The sequence below is a fragment of the Salvelinus alpinus genome, chromosome 13 (assembly GCF_045679555.1).
Source record: "Salvelinus alpinus chromosome 13, SLU_Salpinus.1, whole genome shotgun sequence".
NCBI lineage: Eukaryota > Metazoa > Chordata > Actinopteri > Salmoniformes > Salmonidae > Salvelinus > Salvelinus alpinus.
Genome location: NC_092098.1, coordinates 39,376,222 through 39,389,361, shown reverse-complemented (window position 1 = coordinate 39,389,361; position 13,140 = coordinate 39,376,222).

Here is a 13,140-nt window from a genome sequence, read left to right as displayed (position 1 = left end):
CTGGTCTACTGACATAACCGTCCGATCTGGTTTCTGTCCCGAAGCAAGCACCAGTTAGCCTGGAGCTAGCCTCGAGCTAGACCCTTCTCCCGGCTAGCCGAAGAATTCCATCAGATAATTCCTGGGCTACAATACCTCTTCTGCCAATTAGCCATGGACCCTTTGCTGCCGACACGGAGCCCCGCCAATCCATCACGACTGGTCTGCCGACGTAACCGTCCGAGGGGGATTCAACAGACTCTCCCGTTGCGACGTCCCCCTGAGGCCCATCTGCTAGCCTGCTGCTAGCCCCGGCCTGCTAGCTGTCTGAATCGCCGTGCCTCCAGCTCGACTAGCTACTCATTGGATCCTATGATCCCTCGGCTACACATGCCTCTCCCTAATGTCAATATGCCTTGTCTATTGCTGTTTTGGTTAGTCATTTATGTCTTATTTCAAATCAAATCAAATCAAATCAAATTTTATTAGTCACATACACATGGTTAGCAGATGTTAATGCGAGTGTAGCGAAATGCTTGTGCTTCTAGTTCCGACAATGCAGTAATAACCAACAAGTAATCTAACCTAACAATTCCACAACTACTACCTTACACAAACACACAAGTGTAAAGGGATAAAGAATATGTACATAAAGATATATGAATGAGTGGTGGTACAGAACGGCATGGCAGATGCAGTAGATGGTATAGAGTACGGTATATACATATGAGATGAGTACTGTAGGGTATGTAAACATAAAGTGGCATAGTTTAAAGTGGCTAGTGGTACATGTATTACATAAAGATGGCAAGATGCAGTAGATGATATAGAGTACAGTATATACATATGAGATGGGTAATGTAGGGTATGTAAACATTATATTAACATTTAAAGTGGCTAGTGGTACATTTTTACATAATTTCCATCAATTCCCATTTTTAAAGTGGCTGGAGTTGAGTCAGTATGTTGGCAGCGGCCGCTAAATGTTAGTGGTGGCTTATTAACAGTCTGATGGCCTTGAGATAGAAGCTGTTTTTCAGTCTCTCGGTCCCTGCTTTGATGCACCTGTACTGACCTCGCCTTCTGGATGATAGCGGGGTGAACAGGCAGTGGCTTGGGTGGTTGTTGTCCTTGATGATCTTTATGGCCTTCCTGTGACATCGGGTGGTGTAGGTGTCCTGGAGGGCAGGTAGTTTGCCCCTGGTGATGCGTTCTGCAGACCTCACTACCCTCTGGAGAGCCTTACGGTTGTGGGCGGAGCAGTTGCCGTACCAGGCGGTGATACAGCCCGACAGGATGCTCTCGATTGTGCATCTGTAGAAGTTTGTGAGTGCTTTTGGTGACAAGCCGAATTTCTTCAGCCTCCTGAGGTTGAAGAGGCGCTGCTGCGCCTTCTTCACAACGCTGTCTGTGTGGGTGGACCAATTCAGTTTGTCCGTGATGTGTACACCGAGGAACTTAAAACTTTCCACCTTCTCCACTACTGACCCGTCGATGTGGATAGGGGGGTGCTCCCTCTGCTGTTTCCTGAAGTCCACAATCATCTCCTTTGTTTTGTTGACGTTGAGTGTGAGGTTATTTTCCTGACACCACACTCCGAGGGCCCTCACCTCCTCCCTGTAGGCCGTCTCGTCGTTGTTGGTAATCAAGCCTACCACTGTAGTGTCATCCGCAAACTTGATGATTGAGTTGGAGGCGTGCATGGCCACGCAGTCGTGGGTGAACAGGGAGTACAGGAGAGGGCTCAGAACGCACCCTTGTGGGGCCCCAGTGTTGAGGATCAGCGGGGTGGAGATGTTGTTACCTACCCTCACCACCTGGGGGCGGCCCGTCAGGAAGTCCAGGACCCAGTTGCACAGGGCGGGGTCGAGACCCAGGGTCTCGAGCTTGATGACGAGTTTGGAGGGTACTATGGTGTTAAATGCTGAGCTGTAATCGATGAACAGCATTCTCACATGGGTATTCCTCTTGTCCAGATGGGTTAGGGCAGTGTGCAGTGTGGTTGCGATTGCGTCGTCTGTGGACCTATTGGGTCGGTAAGCAAATTGGAGTGGGTCTAGGGTGTCCGGTAGGGTGGAGGTGATATGGTCCTTGACTAGTCTCTCAAAGCACTTCATGATGACGGAAGTGAGTGCTACGGGGCGGTAGTCGTTTAGCTCAGTTACCTTAGCTTTCTTGGGAACAGGAACAATGGTGGCCCTCTTGAAGCATGTGGGAACAGCAGACTGGGATAAGGATTGATTGAATATGTCCGTAAACACACCAGCCAGCTGGTCTGCGCATGCTCTGAGGACGCGGCTGGGAATGCCGTCTGGGCCTGCAGCCTTGCGAGGGTTAACACGTTTAAATGTTTTACTCACCTCGGCTGCAGTGAAGGACAGCCCGCAGGTTTTGGTAGGGGGCCGTGTCAGTGGCACTGTATTGTCCTCAAAGCGGGCAAAAAAGTTGTTTAGCCTGTCTGGGAGCAAGACATCCTGGTCCGCGACGGGGCTGGTTTTCTTTTTGTAATCCGTGATTGACTGTAGACCCTGCCACATACCTCTTGTGTCTGAGCTGTTGAATTGCGACTCGATTTTGTCTCTGTACTGGGACTTAGCCTGTTTGATTGCCTTGCGGAGAGAATAGCTACACTGTTTGTATTCGGTCATGCTTCCGGTCACCTTGCCCTGGTTAAAAGCAGTGGTTCGCGCTTTCAGTTTCACGCGAATGCTGCCGTCAATCCACGGTTTCTGGTTTGGGAATGTTTTTATCGTTGCTGTGGGTACGACATCGTCAATGCACTTCCTAATGAACTCGCTCACCGAATCAGCATATTCGTCAATATTGTTGTTGGACGCGATGCGGAACATATTCCAATCCGCGTGATCGAAGCAGTCTTGAAGCGTGGATTCAGATTGGTCGGACCAGCGTTGAACAGACCTGAGCGCGGGAGCTTGTTGTTTGAGTTTCTGTTTGTAGGCTGGAATCAACAAAATGGAGTCGTGGTCAGCTTTTCCGAAAGGGGGGCGGGGGAGGGCCTTATATGCGTCGCGGAAATTAGTATAACAATGATCTAGGGTTTTCCCAGCCCTGGTAGCACAATCGATATGCTGATAGAATTTAGGGAGTTTTGTTTTTAGATTAGCCTTGTTAAAATCCCCAGCTACGATGAATGCAGCCTCAGGGTGTGTGGTTTCCAGTTTACAAAGAGTCAGATAAAGTTCGTTCAGGGCCATCGATGTGTCTGCTTGGGGGGGAATATATACGGCTGTGATTATGATTGAAGAGAATTCCCTTGGTAGATAATGCGGTCGACATTTGATTGTGAGGAGTTCTAGATCAGGTGAACAGAATGACTTGAGTTCCTGTGTGTTGTTATGATGATCACACCACTTCTCGTTAATCATAAGGCATACCCCCCCGCCCCTCTTCTTACCGGAAAGATGTTTGTTTCTGTCGGCGCGATGCATGAAGAAACCAGCTGGCTGCACCGACTCCGTTAGCGTCCCTTGAGTTAGCCATGTTTCCGTGAAGCAGAGCACGTTGCAATCCCTGATGTCTCTCTGGAATGCTACCCGTGCTCGGATTTCATCAACCTTATTGTCAAGAGACTGGACATTGGCGAGTAGTATGCTAGGGAGTGGAGCGCGATGTGCCCGTCTCCGAAGCCTGACCACGAGACCGCCTCGTTTGCCCCTTTTTCGGCGTCGCACAGGGTCGCCGGCTGGGATCAGATCCATTGTATTGGGTGGAAGGCAAAACACTGGATCCGTTTCGGGAAAGTCATATTCCTGGTAGGAACGATGATGAGTTGACGTTAATCGTATATTCAGTAGTTCCTCCCGACTGTATGTAATGAAACCTAAGATTACCTGGGGTACCGATGTACCGATGTATCCCCTATTATCCCCTGCAACCCCTATTACTAGCCTATTCAACCTCTTTTTCGTATCGTCTGAGATCCCCAAAGATTGGAAAGCTGCCGTGATCATCCCCCTCTTCAAAGGGGGACACACTCTAGACCAAAACTGTTATAGACCTATATCCATCCTGCATTGCTTTTCTAAAATCTTCAAAAGCCAAGTTAATAAAGAGATCACCGACCATTTCGAATCCCACCGTACCTTCTCCGCTATGCAATCTGGTTTCCGAGCTGGTCATGGGTGCACCTCAGCCACGCTCAAGGTCCTAAACGATATCATAACCGTCATCGATAAGAGACAATACTGTGCAGCTGTATTAATCGACCTGGCCAAGGCTTTCGACTCTGTCAATCACCACATTCTTATTGGCAGACTCAACAGCCTTGGTATCTCAAATGACTGCCTCGCCTGGTTCAGCAACTACTTCTCAGACAGAGTTCAGTGTGTCAAATCGGAGGTCCTGTTGTCCAGACCTCTGGCAGGTCTCTCCAGAACATCTCTGGAGAGACCTGAAAATAGCTGTGCAGCGACGCTCCCCATCCAATCTGACAGAACTTGAGAGGATTTGCAGAGAAGAATGGGAGAAACTCGCCAAATACAGCTGTGTCCCACCCTTATGGATGGGACGTTAAACGGGTGTCCTGACTCTCTGAGGTCATTAAAGATCCCATGGCACTTATCGTAAGAGTAGGGGTGTTAACCCCGGTGTCCTGGCTAAATTCCCAATCTGGCCCTCAAACCATCACGGTCACCTAATAATCCCCAGTTTACAATTGGCTCATTCATCCCCCTCCTCTCCTCTGTAACTATTCCCCAGGTCGTTGCTGCAAATGAGAATGTGTTCTCAGTCAACTTACCTGGTAAAATAAAGGATAAATTAAAAATTAAAAATTGTAGCGTCACACCTAAGACTCAAGGCTGTAACTGCTGCCAAAGGTGCATCAACAAAGTACTGAGTAAAGGGTCTGAATACTTATGCAAATGTGATATTTCAGTTTATTTTATTAAATAAATGTTAAATATATTCTAAAAACCTGTTTTTGCTTTGTCATTATGGGGTATTGTGTGTAGATTGATGAGGGAGGGCAAATGACAATTTAATACATTTGAGAATAAGGCTGTAACGGTACAAAATGTGGAAAAGGTCAAGAGGTCTGAGTACTTTCCAAATGCACATGGATCCATTATGTACAAGAGGAAAATATGTCGCTTTTTTATGCTGCAAGCCACCTCAATCAATCACTTGTATATTCCCAATAGAGCAGCTCCTAGCAGGCAACCGGAACCACAAAACTTAACAAAATCACACATTTTTCATTCTGTATTTCCCTTTTTTATTACTAGCCGTATGTTACAACTCCGTGTTAGTTTGTCACCTGCCTGTCAGTAGGATAGAAAATTACAAACCCTGAGGTTATCCATGTCTGTCTATTGACTATCTTGTTTTCAAGACTGATGCCGGAAAAACAATGCTGTGTTATTGCCTCAGTTCAAAAGTCTCTCATTGCACCCACCATCTTATATCAACATTATTTTTTAAACACACCTGGGTCCTCTGGGGAAAGACAACGGGTTAGAAGATGGTACTCAGAAAAAGGGGGGTGTACACAGCAGGTGAGAATAAACGGGGAAATACAGTCAAGTATAACTCTCACTTGGCTGTGTTTACGTATCACTGGTGACTTACTGTGAGCCTCGATCCCATTATTGTCTCTGTTCCCATTTCCTTTTATCTTGTCTCCGATAATATAGTGGAAAATGCAGGCTGTGGGAGATTTACACATGAACCAAAGGCTAAATTCTGATGCATGGCTGATTAGAGCAACTAAAAGGTCATGTGTGGCTGTACAATGGGGTGGTACTTCAACATGTTGTCTTTCCTAATAATTACACATCGTATTAATGTATATCCTCAACCTTAGAAGTGGGCTGATTGTTGACTGTTTAAATATCAGTCCAGTTAAAAATTGGCTCTTTGGAAAGTAAAGGTGGTCATCTTTACACCTCTAATTTGGGGTTGTATTGTGTTGACAAACTCATCATTATTGGAACCCAGGCTAAGGTACACAGTATGAACATGCACATGTATGTGAACAGGTTTCTGTGATCAAGAGTAGAATGCACACCTGGTATTGGGCTATTGGTTCATTCAGCAGGTGGACTCAGAATACACTACCGCCATGTCTGACCTATAATAATTAGCATATCATAAACCTTGACATTTGATTACTTTTGAAGTATACGCCGGGGAGTGCTCTCAATGAAATGAAGGCCTTAAGAGGATTAAGATCATTACAACTCCCCACTATTAGTCTCCCCACAGGTTAGGACTGAATTAAAGAGCCCCTTTAAGCTCACTAATCCACTCAACAGCTCAGCACTTTTGAGAGTTTGGGGTAAATGTGACTGTGGCTTATACTGGAAAGACTCCTCGTCCCTTTTTATTGAGGCACATTTTTTCATTTGGGTGAAGTAGACTTTCTTCAGTTACAGCATGTATAGTATGATTTGTCAAAGTGTGTCAGTACGGTGGCCAGATGAAGTCTTACGATACAATTAGTACAATGTGGAATGGAACACTTTTCCCTCAAAATCAAATCAAATCCAAATCAAATCCAAAAATCCCTCAAAATCCCTCTGAAGTCATGTTACGTTATCTTCACATGGTAATGGACCATGGTGAGCCCAGCCACATACAAGATTATGCAAGATGAACTATATCTATGCCTTGCTAGTGTTACTAATGGAGGTTAGTTCGGTTTAGGTGCACAGGTCACTACACTTCCACTTCCACACTCCCCCATCTAGTGGTGTAAAGTAAAGTAGTACTTAAGTAGTTTTTTTGAGTATCTGTACTTTACTTTACTATTGATATTTTGGACAACTTTTACTTTTACTTCACTACATTCCTAAAGAAAATAATATACTTTTTACTCCATACATTTTCCCTGACACCCAAAAGTACTACTTACATTTTTAAAACTTAGCAGGACAGGAAAATGGTCCAATTCACACACTTATCAAGAGAACATCCCTTGTCATCCCTACTGCCTCTGATCTGGCAGACTCACTAAACACAAATGCTTAGTTTGTAAATGATGTCTGAGTGTTGGAGTGTGCCCCTGGCTATCCGTAAATTAAAAAAAACAAGAAAATGGTGCCGTCTGATTAGCTTAATATAAGGAATTTGAAATGATTTATACTTTTTCTTTTACTTTTGATACTTAAGTATATTTGAGCAATTAAATGTACTTTTGATACTTAAGTATAGTGAAAACCAAATAATTTTAGACTTTTATTCAAGTTTTATTTTAATTTTTTTTATTTCACCTTTATTTAACCAGGTGGGCTAGTTGAGAACAAGTTCTCATTTACAACTGCGACCTAGCCAAAACAAAGCAAAGCAGTGCGACACAAACAACAACACAGAGATACACATGGAATAAACAAACATGCAGTCAATAATACAATAGAAAAGGTCTATATACAGTATAGTGTGTGCAAATGGGGTAAGATAAGGGAGGTAAGGCAATATATAGGCCATAGTGGCGAAATAATTACAATATAGCAATTAAACACTGGAGTGATAGATGTGCAGAAGATGAGTGTGCAAGTAGAGATAATGGGGTGCAAAGGAGCAAAAATAAATACAATAAATATCAGTATAGGGGATGAGGTAGTTGGATGGGCTATGTACAGGTACAGTGATCTGTGAGCTGCTCTGACAGCTGGTGCTTAAAGTTAGTGAGGGAGATATGAGTCTCCAGCTTCAGTGATTTTTGCAGTTAGTTCCAGTCATTGGGAGCAGAGAACTGGACGGAAAGGCGGCCAAAGGAGGAATAGGCTTTGGGGGTGATCAGTGAGATATACCTGCTGGAGCACGTGCTACGGGTGGGTGCTGCTATGGTGACCAGTGAGCTGAGATAAGGCGGGGCTTTACATAGCAAAGACTTGTAGATGACCTGGAGACAGTGGGTTTGGCGACGAATATGAAGCGAGGGCCAGCCAACGAGAGCATGCAGGTCACAGTGGTGGGTAGTATATGGGGCTTTGGTGACAAAACGGATGGCACTGTGATAGACTGCATCGAATTTGCTGAGTAGAGTGTTGGAGGCTATTTTGTAAATGACATCGCCGAAGTCAAGGATCGGTAGGATGGTCAGTATTACGAGGGTATGTTTGGCAGCGAGTGAAGGAGGCTTTGTTGCGAAATAGGAAGCCGATTCTAGATTTAATTTTGTATTGGAGATGCTTAACGTGAGTCTGGAAGGAGAGTTTACAGTCTAACCAGACACCTAGGTATTTGTAGTTGTCCACATATTCAAAGTCAGAACAGTCCATGGTAGTTATGCCGGATGGGCGGGCAGGTGTGGGCAGCAATCGTTTGAAGTGCATGCATTTAGTTTTACTTGCATTTAAGAGCAGTTGGAGGCCACGGAATGAGAGTTGTATGGCATTGAAGCTCGCCTGGATGTTAATTAACACAGTGTCCAAAGAAGGGCCAGAAGTATACAAAATGGTGTCGTCTGCGTAGAGGTGGATCAGAGAATCACCAGTAGCAAGAGCGACATCATTGATGTATACAGAGAAAAGAGTCGGCCCGAGAATTGAACCCTGTGGCACCCCCATAGAGACTGCCAGAGGTCCGGACAACAGGCCCTCCGATTTGACACACTGAACTCTGTCTGAGAAGTAGTTGGTGAACCAGGCAAGGCAGTCATTTGAGAAACAAAGGCTGTTGAGTCTGCCGATAAGAATGTGGTGATTCACAGAGTCGAAAGCCTTGGCCAGGTTGATGAATACAGCTGCACAGTATTGTCTCTTATCGATGGCGGTTATGATATCGTTTAGGACCTTGAGCGTGGATGAGGTGCACCCATGACCAGCTCGGAAACCAGATTGCATAGCGGAGAAGGTAAGGTGGGATTCGAAATGGTCGGTGATCTGTTTGTTGACTTCGCTTTTGAAGACCTTAGAAAGGAAGAGTAGTATAGAAATAGGTATGTAGCAATTTGTGTCTAGAGTGTGTCCCCCTTTGAAGAGGGGGATGACCACGGCAGCTTTCCAATCTTTGGGGATCTCAGACGATACAAAAAAGAGGTTGAAAAGGCTAGTAATAGGGGTTACAACAATTTTTGGCGGATCATTTTTTAAAGAGAGGGTCCAGATTGTCTAACCCGGCTGATTTGTAGGGGTCCAGATTTTGCAGCTCTTTCAGAACATCAGCTATCGGATTTGGGTGAAAGAGAAATGGGGGGGGCTTGGGCAAGTTGCTGTGGGGGGTGCAGGGCTGTTGACCGGGGTAGGGGTAGCCAGGTGGAAAGCAAGGCCAGCCATGGAAAAATGCTTATTGAAATTTTCAATTCTCATGGATTTATCGGTGGTGACAGTGTTTCCTATCCTCAGTGCAGTGGGCAGCTGGGAGGAGGTACTCTTATTCTCCATGGACTTTACAGTGTCCCAGAACCTTTTGGAGTTTGTGATACAGGATGCAAATTTCTGTTTGAAAAATCTAGGCTTTGCTTTCCTAACTGCCTGTGTATATTGGTTCCTAACTTCCCTGAAAAGTTGCATATTGGGGGGATATTCGAAGCTAGTGCAGTACGCCACAGGATGTTTTTGTGTTGGTCAAGGGCAGTCAGGTCTGGAGTGAACCAAGGGCTATATCTGTTCCTGGTTCTAAAGTTTTTGAATGGGGCATGCTTGTTTAAGAGAGTGAGGAAAGCACTTTTAGAGATTAACCAGGCATCCTCTACTGTCGGAATGAGGTCAATATCCTTCCAGGATACCCGGGCCAGGTCGGTTAGAAAGGCCTGCTCGCTGAAGTGTTTTAGGGAGCGTTTGACAGTGATGAGGGGTGGTTGTTTGACCGCAGACCCATTACAGTCCCAGGCGATGAGGCAGTGATCGCTGAGATCCTGGTTGAAGACAGCAGAGGTGTATTTAGAGGGCAGGTTGGTCAGGATGATATCTTTGAGGGTGCCCGTGTTTACGGATTTGGGGTTGTACCTGGTAGGTTCCTTGATAATTTGTGTGAGATTGAGGGCATCAAGCTTAGATTGTAGGATGGCCGGGGTGTTAAGCATGTCCCAGTTTAGGTCACCTAACAGCACGAGCTCTGAAGATAGATGGGGGGCAATCAGTTCACATATGGTGTCCAGGGCACAACTGGGGGCAGAAGGTGGTCTATAACAAGCGGCAACGTTGAGAGACTTGTTTCTGGAAATGTGGATTTTTAAAAGTAGAAGCTCGAGTTGTTTGGGCACAGACCTGGATAGTATAACAGAACTCTGCAGGCTATCTCTGCAGTAGATTGCAACTCCACCCCTTTGTTGGCAGTTCTATCTTGTCGGAAAATGTAATAGTTAGGGATGGAAATTTCTGGATTTTTGGTGGCCTTCCTAAACCAGGATTTAGACATGGCTAGGACATCTGGGTTGGCAGAGTGTGCTAAAGCAGTGAATAAAACAAACTTAGGGAGGAGGCTTCTAATGTTAACATGCATGAAACCAAGGCTTTCACATTTACAGAAGTCAACAAATGAGAGTGCCTGGGGAATGGGAGTGGAGCTAGGCACTGCAGGGCCTGGGTTAACCTCTACATCATGAGAGGAACAGAGGAGCAGTAGGATAAGGGTGCGGCTAAAGGTTAAAATAACTGGTTGTCTAGTACGTTCGGAACAGAGAGTAAAAGGAGCAGGTGTCTAGGCACGGTAGAATAGATTCAAGGCATAATGCACAGACAAAGGTATGGAGGATGTGAATACAGTGGAGGTAAACCTATGCATTGAGTGACGATGAGAGATCTATTGTCACTAGAAGCATCATTTAAACCAGGTGCGGTCACCGCATGTGTGGGAGGTGGAATTAAAGGGTTAGCTAAGGCGTATTGAGCAGGGCTGGAGGCTCCACAATGAAATAAGGCAATAATTACTAACCAAACTGCAATGGACAAGGCATACTGACATTAAGGTGAGGCATGAGTAGCCGAGTGATCATTGGGGCCAGTGAGTAGCTGGGCGAGCTGGATGAGCGATTCAGACAGCTAGCGGGCCGGGAATAGCAGGCTAGCAGAAGGGCCTTAGAGGGACGTCGAAACGAAAGAAGTCAGTTGTAGCCCCTTCGTGCAGTTATCGGCAGATCATTCGTGATGGATCAGCAGGGCTCCGTGTAGTAAAAGGGTCCAGGCCAATTGGCAAAATAGGTATAGTACCCCCCAAAAATTGGCTGATGGACTTCTTCAGCTAACAGTCTGGTGTGCTCTGGACAGCTAGCGGGCTGTGGCTAGCAGGCGGGCATTCAGGGGATGTCGCGACGGGTGAGCCAGTTGAAAAACCCCCTTGGGCGGATGACGTTGGTAGTCCTGTCGTGCAGGATCGGCGGGGCTCCGTATCGGCAATAAAAGGGGTCAAGGCCAATTGGCAAAATAGGTATTGTAGCCCAAGGAGTGGGTGATGGACCTTTTCAGCTAGCCGGGAAATGGGCATAGCATAGGCTAGCTCCAGGCTAATTGGTGCTTGCTTTGGGACAGAGACGTTAGCCAGAAAAAGCCAATCGGATAGCAGCTAGCTAGCTGCGATGATCCAGGTGAAGAGGTTCAGAACTTGTGGTAGGAATCTGGGGATATGGAGAATAAGAATTAGTATTTTACTGGGTGACTTCCGCTTTTACTTGAGTCATTTTCTATTAAGGTATCTTTACTTTTACTCAACTATGACAATTAGGTACTTTTTCCACCACTGCCCCCATCCCTAGGTGGCGGCAGCAAACGGACCAGGTGCTGTGCCGGGCTTGATAAGTGTTGATTACACAGGTGTTGTAATCGGCAATCAGTGAGAGAGAGGTGGACAGAAGCAACTCGGCATGGCAGGGCCTTCCCTGAGTTTGTTTAGTTAAACATTTAGCTTTGGCATGCCTTCTTTTGTTTCCTTTTTTATTTATTTTTGTCACCAATACAATGGTTAAACATTGTAAACTGCTTGGCCAAGGAGTTTCGCCAGAGCTAGCCGTGGACTTGGTAAGTCTGTCATTATGACAGATCCAGAGACTTAAGGCTGGGTGTCAATTTTTTTAAATTGTATTTTGCTAGGCAAGTCAGTTAAGAACAAATTCTTATTTTCAATGACGGCCTAGGAACAGTGGGTTAACTGCCTTGTTTAGGGGCAGAACGACAGATTTTGACCTTGTCAGCTCGGGGATTCGATCTTGCAACCTTTCGGTTACTAGTCCAACTCTCTAACCACTAGGCTACCTGCCGCCCCAATGCAAGCCGGGTTATAGCTTTGCGCACTATAACAACCTTTTAAAGGTAATTTATGATTTAGCCGACATGCAAAGCATTTACCATGAATGCGATCTACGTGACCGTCGGGGAAAATGCCTTTAAAAGCTGTATTGTCAGCTGTATAGTTAGTCACCTGCACTATGCGCCACGAATTGAATCCCAGCCTTGAGTATTAGGCAATGCTTCTAACTTCTACACTGTATTTATATCACATTATTTAACCACTATCTCTGTCTCAGATCAGGCCTCCGGTATGTCGCCACTCGATTACTCAATACTCAACGAGGTAAAAACTCAGCTAGGTTGGGCCTACAGGAAGGCTTAATTAGAAATCAAACAGCCTAAACACAAACTCAAAGAGAGCAGAGATTAATTGTGAGTTGCTGAAGGGGACAAGTCTCAGGGAAAAGCCTGGGTGCAATAGTGAACTCTCAAGGCCAATATTGATTTACATTCAGGGGGAAAATGAGAAAGAGAGCAGGAGAAAAGCAGCTAATACTAAATAAAATATTCAATACCTTGTCATTTGGTTGGGCAGAAATCCATGTGTATGATAATGTTATAATGCACATTTTCATCAAAGGGGAGAAAAAAACAGTTTCCATTGCATATAGGTCTTGTCAAAGCTAATAGATTTATGTATGGGTGTGTACCCTTTAAATGTTAAATGTTACAGGCTAGGTATAGCACAATATCTCAAATGAAAATAGTAATAGGCTTTTTTAAAGTAATGGGGAACCTGTTGAAATTGCCAAACTTCTGTGAGCAGTGCGTTGTTACCTTCAACCAATGTACTGGAACTGATTATTGATTTACTGGAACTAAATAGGACTACTGTAATTTAAATGTCATGTAACTGCTAAATGTCATGTCAATGCTAATCAAAACATATGTCACAATAGGTGTGAGTGTGTTCAGTCAGCAGACCTCTATCTAGCTTTTTTCCCTCTCTGGATGTAATATGAGCTTAGCTATT